Here is a 10784-nt window from a genome sequence, read left to right on the forward strand (position 1 = left end):
CATTATTATTATTAAGCCTGAGATGGGCCATTACTATAATTAAGCCTGAGATGGGCCATTATTATTATTAAGCCTGAGATGGGCCATTATTATTACATAAGCCTGAGATGGGCCATTACTATCATTAAGCCTGAGATGAGCTATTATTATTACTAAGCTTGAGATGGGCTACTATTATCATATAAACTTTAAATGAGTTACTATTGTTATATAAGCTTGTTGATGAGACTTTTGTTATGCTTTGTTTTCTTCTTGTGTCTATACTTATATATATATTGAGTTATTGAAGTTATCATATGCTTGAGAATTGTTCTTGTGGAGTATGCCTTTTACTAGAGTCGAATTTGTTTACTATACGAAATAGATGATTGTATGAGGAGAAGTTTGTTCTTAAATGAAGTTCTTGTATTAGCTTAATGTTGGCTTATGTATATTGCACTTTGATTTGACACTTCACAAGTGTTCTAATCTCTACAAACGATTTACTCCTTTCCTATATTTATATTCCATGTCTCATAGTATTCGTTTTAAAACTATCTTTTAAAAGTATATTATTTCCAAACTAAAATGTACATATTTTACAGGGCAAAATGAACCTTACTTAGCATTTTATGCTAATTTTGTTTGTTTGTGTTTTCCAAACCTTACTGTTTTCAGGATTTGATGGAAGTGACTCATTTTGAGAGCGCGATGTAGAGCTAGTTGCCATTGGAGTTGTCTTTTGAGAGCGCGATGTAGAGCTAGTTGCCATTGGAGTTGTCTCTTGAGAGCGCGATGTAGAGCTAGTTGCCATTGGAGTTGTCTCTTGGTTTAAACGGATTAGTTTAGAATCCAAATTGTTGTATTATAGTTGATTTTTAGTCTAGTTAGAAAATTGTTGTAATATAGATTGTAGTTAGAAAGCTTGTAGCCTGTGCGTTTTGGTTTAGTGAGTTGGCCCGAGCGTGGCATAACACCCCCGTGGTTATAGTTTGGTTTTACTTCCGCATTTATTTTCAATATGCTTAGTAAGAAAGATAGTTTGTTTTGGAGTATTCAAGCTTATAAAATTTGGGGGTGTTACAGCGCGCTAGAGCTTATCTATATGAGGCAGCTTAGACATAGTTATGTTGTTTTAGACTTGTGTTTTGGGCCTGTGTGCCAATGATGAGACTATATGTACTCTTGTTTAGATTTCATATGTTTTAGACATGTTTGAGGATTTATTATCTATGCAGTTCAGTTCTTTTGGTTAGCTTGTGCATCTAGGCCGTGCTTTTCTTACCTAGATGTGGCATGATACCCCTTTAGGTTTTAATCGCTTCCGCTATGTATGTTGATAGTTGAGATAGGTAGCTTTTGTGTTAAAGTTTAGCTATCTCGGCTTGTGAAAAGTTGGGGTGTCACAATCACACACATGCATAAATTCATCATAAGATATATCAATTTGATAGTCAAATAAGAAGTCAACTACAAAAGTCAAGAATTTCAAAAAGTCAACTTCATCTTCTTCCCCAAATTGCGTTTGAAATTGAAAATTCAATTTGGGCAATGTAGCATGTGAAAAATCAAATTGATGGCATATAATAGTTCTACAACAAGTTTATTCATCAATTCAAGCATCAATTTCATAATTAAAACAAGAAATTTAACAAACTCATTTGTTCATCAATGGTGTTCACACTCGAAGCTCAAAAATATATAACAATCCATCAATGTAACCATCAACAATGAAATAAAACATTAAAGGATAGTTCTATGAAGCATTATAAACCAATTTAAACATTAAAGGATAGTTCTATGAAGCATTATAAACCAATTTAAACATTCAAAACATTCAAAATCAAGCATTATAAACCAATTTAAACATTCAAAACATTCAAAATCATGCAAGATAAACCAATTTAAACATTCAAAACATTCAAAATCATGCAAGGGAATGTAGAATAAATTTCACATTCAAGCTCTTCCAAACTCATGAATATTCAAGGGTAAAGAGTTAAAAAGATGAGAAATTACCTTGATGTTGATGTTTTTGATCTTCTTTGAAGGTAAAAAGTAAGAGATATGTTCAAACCTTGAGTTTGGTTCTTCCTTGCGTGGAGAAGAGAAGAGAAAAATAGGTTTTGGGAGCAAAATGGCGTGGAATGGCCGAACAAGGGTTTTAAGTCCGTAGGGGAGCTTCCACGCCGGTCACACTCGTGTGACCGTGCGTGGGAGCTTACTGCCTTGCTCCCACGCATGGCTACACGCGTGTGAGCGTGCGTGGGAGGCTATTGCCTCGTTCCCACGCACGGCTACACACGTGTGAGCCTCGTGTAGGTCCACTACATTGTTTTCTTCCGATTTTTGGCTTTTCCCTTCATACCTATGTCCAATTTAAGCCTTTCCAAAGCAATTTTCAGTCCCAACTCCTACAAGTTAGTCCTCAAAACATGGTTCCATTTGATTGTAGCAATTTATTAGAACAAAAACATTAAAAACGAAAGCATAAAAATGATGTAAAAACATATTATTAAAACCTTGGGTTGCCTCCCAAGAAGCGCCACGGTTTACGTCATTGGCTAGACGCATTATACCTTGGTTAAAATTCAACCATATTCCTTGGTAGTGGGTAAGAAGCATTTTGGTACCCACGTGTTCTTCCATGTAAGCTTATCATTCCTCCACTTCGGTTTTGGTTTCATCTTTGGTTTGACCTTTGCCCTTTCATCGTCATCAGTTCCTTCTTTTGCTTTTTCCTTTTCATCATTTGTGGCTTGTCCCTCGAATCTCAGGGTAATTTCACCTGAACTAACATCTATTCGTGCACGACAAGTAGCCAGAAATGGTCTTCCAAGAATTAAGGATTCATGGGGATCATCATCACCCATTTTACAAACAATAAAATCGACAGACACAAGAAATTGTCCTATTCTTACTAAAACATCTTCCGCTAAGCCTTCAGGATACCGTGTGGTTCCGTCAGCTAAACGTTGAGTCAGCCACGTCGGTTTCAAACGTGGTAAGTTGAATTTTTCAAAAAGATTTGAAGAGATGACATTAATAGAAGCACCAAGATCAGCAAGAGCGTTTTTAGGTTCCATGTTCTGTATAGAACAAGGAATTAACAAAGCTCCAGGGTCACCCTTCTTTCTGGGGTATCCCTCAGTCAAACAAGCCGAAGATTCTTGGCTTAAACAGGTAAAATTATCACAGATGTCATTCTCAAACAATTCATGGCATTCTTTGCTATTGAAAATTTTTTGGATAAAAGCATTAATTGTACCTTCTCAAGCCGTTTCTTTATCTTTTGTAGTTTTAATGTTGTCTTGTGGTAGCTCTTTTTCTTTTGGGCATTCTTCCGAAGTGGTTTTCTCCTTGTGTTCCTTCATTGATATGGTGCATGAATCGCTCGCATTCTTCAATTCGAGATTGGGACTACAAGAGGTAGTCTTGTTTCTTTGGTCATCTACCTTACATTGACATTTTCCACAGATAGCATCCATTGGATCACATTTCACATGTGTTTCCTCCTTTGCATCAATGGCGTTGACTTTCTCTTTTGGATTGTTTTCAGTGTTACTCGGGAGTTGTCCATAGTGTCAGTCTGACATCATCTTAAACATTTGAGAAATTTGATTCTCAATCATCTTAAGTGTGGCTTTAGACTCTTGTCGAAGACTAGAAATTTCTTGTCTAATCTCTTGAGTAATCTCTTGTTTCAGATTTGCCCGATCATTTTTGAGTTCCATGATCGTCCCTGTGAGTCTTTCATCTACTTCACGGATGTCATCCCTCCTTTGTTGCGTAAAATCAAGTTGAGAGTTGTATTGTGGCCTGAACTGGGTCATTTGATTTCCATTTCCTTGGTTTTGATTGTACATCAGTCTGTTCTTGTCATTCTGTCCATATGCAGGCTTGTTTCCATAGTTGTATTGTCTTTGCGCTTAGTATCCATCATTGTTGCTATTGTTCCAACCCTCTCCCTATTTCCAATTGTTGTTTGATTTTTGGTTTTGTCCATAAGCATTGAAGTTGGAGTTCCTTTGGTAATCTACCGCCTCAACTTGTTCAGATGCAGACGGAGAAGTGCAAATATTGGTGTCATGAGGTCCTCCACAGATATTACAATAAAGTGCCAATGCCATGCAAGGCTTGGGCTTTCCTTCCATTTTTTCTACCATAGCCTGTAGCTTTTTGATTTCGTGATTCATTGCTTCTATTTTGGCCTCGCTCGCCACACGATTATCAACTTCATAAATTCCTCCATGATCTCCTCTTCGGTCATACCAACAGGATGTGTTCTTAGATATTCTCTCGATCAAGTCTTCAGCTTCTTGCAAAGCTAGGGAAACAAAGGCACCGCTGGAGGATGAGTCAAGCAACATCTTTCCTTCATCTGTCAACCCTCCATAAAATGAGCTAATCATGTCCCATGGGTGCATCAGATCTTGTGGGCATTGTCTTTTAAGAACTTTGAATCTTCGCCAAGCCTCTCCCAAACTTTCAAGTCTTCCTTGATTGAATTCTTGTATCAGCCTTCTAATCCTCATGGTTTTTGTAATGGGAAAGAACTCGTTCATGAATTCACGATGCAACTGTTGCTACGTTCTGAAATGATTGTCGTCTTGGCTTTCCAACCATCGTGCTGCCTCTCCTATAACTGAAAATGGGAATAATTTGAGTCGAACTATTTCCTCACTAACGCCTTCTTGTCTGTACATCCCACATGCTCGTATAAACCTTGTGATGTGTGCGTTGGGATCTTCAGATGGTAATCCCGAATATTGATTGTTTTGAACCAGTGTGAGAATAGTTGGGTGCACATGAAAGTTGACGTTCTCCATTGGGGGTACATAGATCGAGTTGTGCATGTTAAAATCCGGAGTCATGTAATCTGCAATTGATCTTTGTGGTTCTTGAGGATTTCCATAATATTCTTCTTCACGAATGTTCTCTTGATTGTTTGCTTTGTTAGCTTGTGGTTCTTCAATGATTGGTTCTTCATGGTTAATTGGTACTTGTGGATTAATTGGAACTGGGGGTGGATTTGGTACGGTTGTGCCTCTTCCTTGTGGATTTCTTGTTGCGCTTGATGAAGCCATTAGTGATCCTTGGGTATTTTTCCTTCTAGTTGCTCTATTAATTTCAGGAATGTAGGGTAGTAAACCTTGATTTCCTTTTGCTCGCGTGTGCATTCACCTAGTAAAATTACCAATGAAACAAAAATTTCCACAATTGACTAGAAGTAGTCAATTGGGTTAGTAGCAAAAACAAGTAAAAACAAAACAAAATTAAGTGGAATGGATTAACATTACTCAAATCTAGCATTCATGCAATCAAAGTAAACAAAAACATATGACAACCTATTGCCCTCCTCGGCAACGGCGCCATTTTGAAGAAGCAGTATTGTGTAGGGGTTGATTCGTCAAAAGATATTTATGTTAAAATGGAAAGTCTGTGACTCCCCGAGTGTCGGTCTCGAAGGAGGGACGTGGAGGTGTGTCAAGTGTTCGGGAGTTTACTTGATTGGATCATGCATAGGATTCGAGTGTGGTGAAGGGTGGAATTGTGAGTGAGAGTAGTTCATTTGGTTGGTTTGAGTGCAAGAGAGTAGTAAAGTAAAAGGGATTTTGCAAATATGTAAAAGGGGTAGGGATTGGATAGTGTTCATGAATATTGCATAGTGGAGTGTCCACTTTGCTAGGGATTAGGCTCCGCTCTTGCCTGGTTTGCTCTTTAAGCTCAACTTTTGGTCCTATTTGCTCCCGGGGCTCCTGTTTTACTTCTTTTAAGCTAAAAGTAGCTTTTGTGCATCAGTTAGTGATTTTCAAGCATTTACGCACATAATTTACCAAGTAAGGATGCTATAGACGCAATAAAACACCCTAAAATGTGCCTGAAATAAGGGTATCTCGGAGTCTTATCAGTCGGGGAGCGAGGGGTAAATTTAGAAGTGGGGACGGGGTCCCCATTCCCCGCCCTTGCCGGTGCTTTGCCCCGTTACCATCCCTATATGTTGCCCACCGGTTCAGGCCTCCTCCTTCCCTCTTTAGAGATATCGATGACGATTTAATGTCTCTTTTCTCTACATGTTCCTTCTTGTCAATTTTTCCTAATCGATAAAGCATTTTAGTTTCCCCGATTATATTAGGAGTTCGATCGATGTGATGGCCATATTGCTTGTGAAATCGACAATACTTGGACTTATCGATTTCGTTAAATTTCATGGTGGATGGCGGGGGTGACCACACCGTATTACATTCCTCGGCATGGGCTAGCACCTTCCTTAGCTATGTTTTTAATGGTGTCAAAGGTCTCAGTGTTGTGGGCATCAGTTAGAGTAATCTCATAGACTTGCTAGGGATCAACGACCCTGCTCTCATGGTCATCTCGTTTCGCTCTGAGTGCTATTCTATAGGTCATTCCGACATTTTTTTAATTGGGTCAAGAGCTTCTTTTGCCAGGGTCTCTTGGAAGACCCATCTTCTTCCTTTCTTTGGGCCTGGTTCGCTTTCTCAACCTCGAGGTATCTATAAGCTTTGGCCATTAAGGTGGTATAGGTGTTCGGTGTCTTGTGACTAAGACTTTTGTATAGATCCCCTCCCCTCAAAGCCTCAATGAACATAGTGATCGCATACTTGTTGTCCATCCCGCCCCCTGTTGGTCCCGATTGGGTAGTGAAAAGTCTAGAGGGGGGGGGGGTGAATAGACTTTTCAGACAAATTAAAATTTATAACACTTTAACAAAATAACTCAAATTAAATTAGACTTGAATAAATCTAAAGTAGAGTGCACAGCGGAATAATTGTAAGTAAAGTACTATAATAAAATGAAGAATTAACTGGGCATTCACGGTATGCAAAATTATAAAGAAATACGTGAGTTGTGTGTGAACTTAGTTGTGTTGCATGCAAGATAAAATATGCGTAAAAATAATAAATAAAGTAGAGAGAGAGAGAGAGGCGATTTTATAGTGGTTCGAAGGTGATGTAATCCTTCTACTCCACTCTTCTCCTTTCACTCCACGGAGGAATTCACTATCTCCAATCACCAAGATACAATAGTGAATACACCAGTGCTAGTTCTCCAACTCAGCACTTCGTAGTGCCTTGAACACAAGGCTAGCACTAACTCAACTTCGAGTGCTTCTGCACAAAGCTTGCACTCCTAGGGTTTTCACAACTCTGCTGCTACTTTACCCTCTACCTACACTCAGTAGGGAAATAACTTGTTTTCAAAACAAGAATTTTTCTTTCTTTTTCCAACGTGAAGACTCTTGAGAATATTATCAATGAATAATGAGTCTTCCTTGTAGATGAAGAATATATTATCAATGAATAATGAGTCTTCCTTGTAGATGAAGAATATGAGAATATTTAGAAAGCTTGCTCTTTTATGCTCAAAGGAATATATTATCAATGAATAATGAGTCTTCCTTGGCTCAAAGGAATATATTATCAATGAATAATGAGTCTTCCTTGTAGATGAAGAATATGAGAATATTTAGAAAGCTTGCTCTTTTATGCTCAAAGGAATTGCTTGTTTCTCTCTTGTATTTTCTTACCCTTGATCTTCATCTCTATTTATAGATGAGGATTTGAAATTGTCCGTTGGACGTAACAATTTCAAATTCAAAATTTGAATCCTTTGTCAGATTTGCAGTGTTGAAAATTTTGATTCATACGTGAAACTTCAGCTTGCCCCTTGAAGAAAACCGTAGCCTTTTGATCAAAGCGTGACCCCTGGAAGAAACCGTAACCTTTTGATTTTTAGGAGAGCTTTCAAACGGTACAAACATCAATGGGATTTGAACCATGTTCCCTTGATATTATTTTCCTTGCTTCTACCATTTCACCGCTTAGGATTTTTGTTAAATTCTTTACTTTAATTTATCTTTAATCCCTTGTGCTTCAACCGTGACCTTTGCATAAGAAACTGTGACCTCCTTCTTCATATTTAAAAGAGGCGTGACCTCCTCCCTCAGATTTTAAGAGAAGCGTGACCCCCTCTTAAACATCTGTCCAAAAATATGTTAATAAGAAGATTTGATCCTTAGACCTTTTCCAAAAATATGTTAATAAGAAGATTTGATCCTTAGACCTTTAGCAAAAATATGTTAATAAGAAGATTTGATCCTTAGACCTTTAGCATTAATTACCTTGCTAATCTTTTCCTTCCATTTGTGCTACTTGAATTCTTGTTAATTATTTTCTTCCAATATTCTCTTATACTCCTTGCTTAATCAAGACTTGTAGAATAATCCATATCTTCTAAAAGTGTGACCTTTTCTTCATCTACTCAAAATGGCGTGACTTTCCTTCTTCTTCCAAAATTGTGACTTCTTCTAAAAGTGTGACCTCTTCTTCATTTGCATGATTTTCTCCTTGGCATAAATTACATGAATTCTTTCTTTAAATTAGGGAGATGCGTGATTTTCTTCCATAAATAAAACTTTAAATTAGGGAGATGCGTGATTTTCTTCCATAAATAAAAAAATGTAGTTCGGAGATGCGTGATTTTCTTCCATAAATAAAAAAATGTAGTTCCCATAATTGTGATTTTCTTCCATAAATAAAAAAATGTAGTTCCCATAATTTATATCTTCCTTCCAAGAATAAAATCTTCAAAATAATTTCTTCCAAAATTAATTTAAGAGATCATAGGCTTCAAATTAATTTTCCTCTTGGCTCTTTTCACGTACCAATTTCTTTTTCATCTTCAAAAATAATTTCTTGTCTTGAACTTGTTGAGAATTCATCTTCAAAAATAATTTCTTGTCTTGAACTTGTTGAGAAGACTCATACAAAATAAAATAAATAGGGGACTAAGTTTGAGAAGACTCATACAAAATAAAATAAATAGGGGACTAAGTTTGAGAAGACTCATACAAAATAAAATAAATAGGGGACTAAGTTTTTATAGACTCATACAAAATAAAATAAATAGGGGACTAAGTTTTTATCCTATATTACATTTTGGCTCATCAAAATTAATTACAATTTATTCCTAACAATTTCTCCCTTTTTGATGATGCCAAAACTTATACTCAGTCATTTGGCTTAGTCAATTTTTTTTTTTTTTACATTCTTTGAATATTTATTTTATTTTGACTAGCCTCTGATGAGTTTAACATCAATATATGACCTATAAGAATTGTTTTTAGATTGAAAATTTTCCTATATGCATAACTGAGATTAAACATAATTTCTTCCTTTAAAAAACATTATTCTCAGGCATGCATTTGATACAAACTAAATCTAAAAACAGTTCAAACAAAACTTAATAAACATATATAATAAGGGCTAATTTAAAGCATAAACCAGAGTCATAGGAAATATTTCACAAAAGTAGTTGAAAAACAAATTACATTACCAAAATCAACTGTTCTTTTTGCCCTTTGCTTCTTCTTCAATCCTTCTATTGATATGATCCCTCAAGTCTCTGAAATTTCCTTCAAACTTGGCATTTTTGTACTTGGCTTGAACTTGACCTGAAAGGTAGTTTCCATAGGCTTCCTGAATGGATTCTCCTGACAGCACTCCTTCACGAAACCATTTGATACATTTTGAAAAGCTCCTTCCTCCATCCAAGTGCTTGCCTTCATGACCTGTATAATTCATTAGTTCTTTCATCATATTAACTTCATCAGACAGATAAATCATTTTCCTTCTTGGGACTTCAGGACCCTTTTTCAATTCTTCTTCAAGTATCCTATTCTGATTTGCTACCCAAGCAACTTGATCCTTCTTAAGCTACTTCTTGATTAAAGGAGGTGCATTATTCAAGGTGTATTTGGGTTGCTCTTCTCTGAAGTAGTCAATGACACCAAATTTTGGACCTGTGGTACCTGCAAATTGAGAAAAACCACTAACACCACTGGATCTTCCTCTTCCTCTACCTCTACCTCTACCTCTTCCCATTGAGCTTTCTATGGGAGCAAATGAGGGACTTAGAGCCAAATGACTTTTCTCTTCCCCCTTTTTGGCATAATCAACCAACAAATCAACATTGCCATCAATCTTGGTAACTTTGGCTTCAATGTTGTTCACTTTGGCAGAGGTTGCAGCATTTTCTCTTCTCAAAGATGACAACTCATTGTGAAGATCAGTAATCTGGTTCTGTTGCTGATGAATTACATTGAGTAGCCCCTTATTTTGCTCAACTGTAAATTTATGCAGTGCTGTCACCAACTTAGAAGCTTTTTCATCCCACTTTTTCTCACTTTTCTCAGCAGAATATTTCAATACTTTGGTTATGTCTTTTTGTTGATCATTCAAACTTGTCAATTGTTTGAATATATTCTCATGTGCTTCTCTAATATCTCCTTTGAGTTCAATCACTTTTGCAAACTTTGTGCTAATTTCTTCCTAACATTCATCAACTTTGAGAAATAGGGAGCTCAGCCGATTATCTTCATCTTCATTGTTTCCTGAACTTAGACCTTTCTTCAGATCAAGAATTCCTTTGTCAAATTCTGCTTGTTTCTGTTGAATGGGAACAGTAACCAATTGCATTTGCCCCTCCTCTTCGGTTGGTACTCCCATGTTCAAATCATCATCATTTTCTGGTTCACTAGTCTCAGATGTTTCAAAGATCACCAATTTTCTTCTTTTTGTTGATAGAGCATGTTCTTCTTCAAGATTGTCTTGAATTTCATCTGGAAACTCAACTTGAACATCCATTAAGTTTTCAGAAATTTGGATGTCAGCTTCTATCAATGAATCTTGATTTTCAATGACCTCAATATTTACTTCAGTGGATTGTCAATCGTAGCTAAGACCGTGGCTTGTTCCTCTACTTGAACCGTGCTTGATAATGTA

This window comes from Ipomoea triloba, chromosome 12 (assembly GCF_003576645.1).
Source record: "Ipomoea triloba cultivar NCNSP0323 chromosome 12, ASM357664v1".
NCBI lineage: Eukaryota > Viridiplantae > Streptophyta > Magnoliopsida > Solanales > Convolvulaceae > Ipomoea > Ipomoea triloba.